Source organism: Myotis davidii, unplaced genomic scaffold, assembly GCF_000327345.1.
Source record: "Myotis davidii unplaced genomic scaffold, ASM32734v1 scaffold424, whole genome shotgun sequence".
NCBI classification, from domain to species: Eukaryota; Metazoa; Chordata; class Mammalia; order Chiroptera; family Vespertilionidae; genus Myotis; species Myotis davidii.
Window position 1 is genome coordinate 1,946,738 of NW_006295827.1, and position 4,655 is coordinate 1,951,392.

The 4,655-nt window shown below is 49.3% G+C and overlaps 1 protein-coding gene across 1 annotated transcript in view; it reads right to left on the reverse strand.

The window, feature by feature from the left end:
* The window catches only part of AUTS2 (autism susceptibility candidate 2), a 1,133,774-nt gene that overhangs the window by 253,253 nt on the left and 875,866 nt on the right, over window positions 1-4,655 (reverse strand).

Here is a 4,655-nt window from a genome sequence, read left to right on the forward strand (position 1 = left end):
TACTTTGCTTCTGGAGAAGGTGGCACCTAATTAATGTATACAGCTTGATTAGCTTGGAGATTTAAGTATACACCCGTGAACACTGCACTATTACTGCGATGTTCTGATGACAATGAAAGTTAATGAGCAAAATACGCCTCATCCTTTCTCACAGCTTCACAATAAAATACGCTGTGAAAACTTACCAACAGCAAGAGTTTGCCTTAGAAGGTTTTGGAAATTTTAGTGCCAGGCCCGAACACTTGCAGGGAGGAACCTCCCAATTTAAAAAGAAAAAAGAAATTTAGGTGTTTTTCTAACCCACTCTATTCTCTGAGAAGCTGTCAGTCAAATAAGTGAAAGTGCCCATTCGTTGCACAAGTGTGATAGCGCCTCTCCTGCCTGCCCGCCCCTTGCTGCGCCAGTCACACATCTGCTCTGCTCTTCACACTTCGGTCGCCAGTCCCTGCACCGATAGTCTCTGTTGCTTGGCTGTCGACCCCTCACGCCTCATTAGTCATGTGTGACACCTGCACCTAGTACCTTTCCACTGACAGTGCAGGGCGGCCTCTGGTGGGAAGAGGTACTTTCCAGAAGAGCTTCCACAGAGGCCCCGGCTGTGTGGCAAGGGCGTGCCATGGCGTCAGCGTGGCTCCCCTCACCCCACTCGGTAAACTCTCTTTATTAAACTTCCTTACACTTGGCTTCCTTTGAAGGCTGGGCATGTGGCTGTTAGGTGGTGGAGGAGGGAGTGCAAGCAGAAGGAAATAAAAACAGTCTATAAAGCTTTAATATTTAACGTGCAACAAATCTATGTGCTCGGTGCACGTGCAGCAACCTGCAAAGTGGCAGAAGAGAGATGTCTCAACAGAGGAAAGCATTACAAAGATTTGTATAACTGAGCTTAAAACTCGTGACTCATTACCAAACTAATGAAATCTCAGACTTAAAAAATTCAAAATCGGTTTTGTTTTCATTATAAATCCATTGTCAGCTAGTCCCACTAACAAGCAATCTCAATTCTTTAGCAGAGGGGAGATGGTTGTTGTAAAACAAAAAGCAAAACAAATAGAAGTGTGTTCTTAAGATGTCATTTTCCACTGGGAGTAAAATTTTTCTCTGCATTTGGGCCAATTTTCAAACCTTCAGGCACCACCTATGGATCATCGCAAATCCACAGATACACATTATAGTGTACTGGCTTTGGAACCCTAATTCCAGACCTAGGATTTGGAAATCTAGTTACACTTTTACTATTTGGTGACACAAACAGATGTAGTAAACGGCAGACATAGCTGGATTAACATGTGACAATGTAGGGACCACAGTCAGGCGCCGTCTCTTGTCCAGAGGGATGCATCATGTGCCGAATTCCCCGTTTCTGGGTTCTGACTACATCTGGAAGGCCCTTTGCAGCTACAGGCAGGCTGACCTGTAGGCCAGAAGGAAAAGCCATGCAGGTCACTGAGTTTCCCACAAGGATCTCAGTCCCAGGGCTTCCTTCCTGCCCAAATGCCAAGCAATAACCTGGTACCTATCCCGCCAGTCTATGCATGTGGAGTATGTGCCCCCAAAGTAAACACAGACAGACAGACAAGCAACACACTTATGTCTCCTAGTAGATTTTTATTAATTTTTATACTGTGCTCATATGCCACTGTGCTAACGTATTTCTAAAACATACACACAAAAAGGAAATCTAAAGGAGATTGAAAATAAGAAGTAGTTCTACTTTTTTCTTCTCACATTCCAAATTATTGTGTTCCATGCACACCAGGGCAATCATCAGCTTAGTCTATCTATTATTTTGTGCCTGGAGAAGACGCAAAAGAGCAAGCATTTCCCTGAGCATCTGAACTCAAGGGCCAAAGCGGAAGAAGCCAAGGGCCCAGCGGCACAGCTTGCAAAAGGCTCAAGTCTTCTGAACACGCCGTCGCAGCCCCGGGGGTGAGGGGAGGCTTTCTGACTTGAAGCGGGCCACATGTGTTATTTCCTCTGTCTCTCACCCTTGTGAGAGATGTCAGATGTGGTTGCGATTTTTATGCTTTTCTCTCCATCCCACATTCTCCACGTGTTGCTCATTTCTGTACTTGCTCTGGGTTCCATGCCATTCTGTCGCACGTCCCCGCGTTCCTTTCTCTGGGCCTTCAGTCCCACCTCAGGCTGCTGGCTCCTTTCAGAGCAATTTGTTGCATGATCAAGACAGGAAGTGGGACACTCTTCAAAGAACAGATGGAGAGAGCGAAGGCCACAGGCCATCTTGTACTCAGAGAGGGAGGGAAGTTTTGTTTGAAGGGAGTGGAGCAGTGGTATTGGAGAGGGAAGAAAGGTGGGGCTGTGATTAGGAGCTGCCAGGATTCCAGCCCTTGGGCAATCATTTAAAACACGTCTACTCATGGCCTATCTGTTGTAGGACACGGTGTCTTTGGCTGTGGCACTCCATGCTAATCAGGAAAGATGAGTACCATTAGCATCTATGCAATGAGAGAGATCGTAAAGGGCCGCGCTCACTCGGCAGGAACCAGCATGCGGCCGGAGTCCTAGCAAGTCCTACTGGACTGCACTTGGAAATCCCTCCTGAAATGGATCCCTCTGCCTTGTCTCTGTTCAGACCAGAACCTCCCACCAACATCCCACCCTAACTGGTAACTCTACACCACAGCTTCTGCCAGCCAGCTTCTTAAATTACCCAATCTATATTTCCTTCTTCACCTTCTTCACCTCCATAGCTCCTTCACTGGTGAGGCTGGCGATTCTTAACATTTATTTCAACATTCATTTCTCCTGCCCTACTACCTCTGAGGAAGACCGGCATCGGTGACTGACTAGGATGGGCCTCTCCCGGGGTGGGAGGCTGGCCCGGTGTCAGGGCTGAGGCAGGGACTCTGGAGGGGTATGTGATCTGGAGAAGAGTTTCCTCTGTGAGCGTTCAAGAGCCCTCACCTCCAACCCAAGCTGCTCTGCGAACCTTATCACCACCCTCCTCACCTGCCTGGCTTCCCAGTCCCTCACAGTGGCAGGTGGCTCCCCTCTGGGACTGAGAGGCCCCTCCACACCTGGGCTTTGCGCATGCTGTTCCCTTTGCACATGCTGTTCCCTTCGCTTGAGGTCCTCTCCCCACTGGCTTGTCTTGCTGGGCTCTCTGCAACATTACCTTTCATCTCTAAAGAAAACAACTGCCTTTTCAATTCTCCCCTCCCCGTTCCCTTCTACAGGGGTGCCTCCTCCTCGGGGTCTTTCAGTCTGGTGCCTGTCCCACTGACACCACAGTGGTTCATTCAGCTCCGACCCCCAGGAGCCTGGAGGTGTCCAGGAGCAGGGACTCATCTTACTCGTATGTGTCACGAAGGCAGCCAGCTCGGTGCCTAGCAACACTCAAGATGATGGACCTGAACTGAGAGAGTGCCAACATGACTGTCACTGTGGCTGCTGGTACCTGGAGCCATGCTCCCTGCCCATCTCTCCCACCCACGCCTTGGGGCAGCCCCCCACCCCCCAGCCTCCTCCCCTGCAGACTGCAGACAGCCGGTTACTGTGGCAGCAGTGATTTACAACTGCATTTAGCGGAATCTAATCAGAAGTGTGAATACTCCCCTTCTATCTGGCACACATCATCGGAGCTCTAATTATTCACACATTTTGGCAAGCGTTCTGGTGTTCCCCTACCAAGCTCCTAATCCCAGCAGATCAGTTAAAATAAATGAAAGAGAGATTCAAAAGGCACTTTAAAAATTCAACTGTTCTCCAAATGAGTTTGAACAGGCTCCAGATAACTAGTGGTTGCAGCTGACTGGCATTTAAAACATAAGAACCCTTCTGCCTACCCCCATCCCAAGTTCCGTCCAGTACCCCCTGCATTTAAGGACATGATTCTCCTCGATTTAAGAGAAACACTTGAGACCAGGCCCCTGACATGTTTTCAATGATCTGCATTAAAAACCAGGAAAATGTAGTCGCCACCCCAAGATCCAATCAGTGCCAAAGCGATTCTGCCTTTTCCACATAGGTAATGCGATACCAGCCCAGGACCCATGATTACGGCGTTCTGAATGCGTCTATTACAGCGCTCCCAAGTGCAGGAAGTCATTAAGGCAAAAATTACAGCCATGGACCAAGGCTGGCATTCGAGAAAAGTTTTCAAACACACACACACACACACACACACACACACACACACACACACACAGCAAGTACATGTATTTGCAAACTTAAGGAAAGCAGCACACGCAGCTTCCCATGCTCTCTGCCCTTTCTCTGTGCCTGGACTTCTCCTCCCCCAGGGACCCTCGAAGCTTCCTCCTTTAACACCTTTAACTCTGTTCACATGTCTGCCCTTAGTAAGACCTTCTCTGCCGGCCCCACTTAAGAGTACAAGACTCTTCTCCTCGCCCCCGCAGGCTCTGCCTCCCGCCCTGCTTTATTTTTCTCCTTATCGTTTACCACCACCTGACACCTTAGGCATGTTACTCATTTATTAATCATCTGCCAGCCCGCCCCGCCCCCCCCGCCCCTGGAATGTAGGGATCCTTAACTTGCTGGGGTCCTGCCCCAGCAGGTCCAGGGGTCCCCGAAGGTGTGGACGGAGTCGGCGAAGAAGGAATGACACGGAGACAACGTTCAGTTGATCAGCAGCCTTGCCAGGATCTCTAGCCACAATCTCCAGCCAAGAGCTGCCT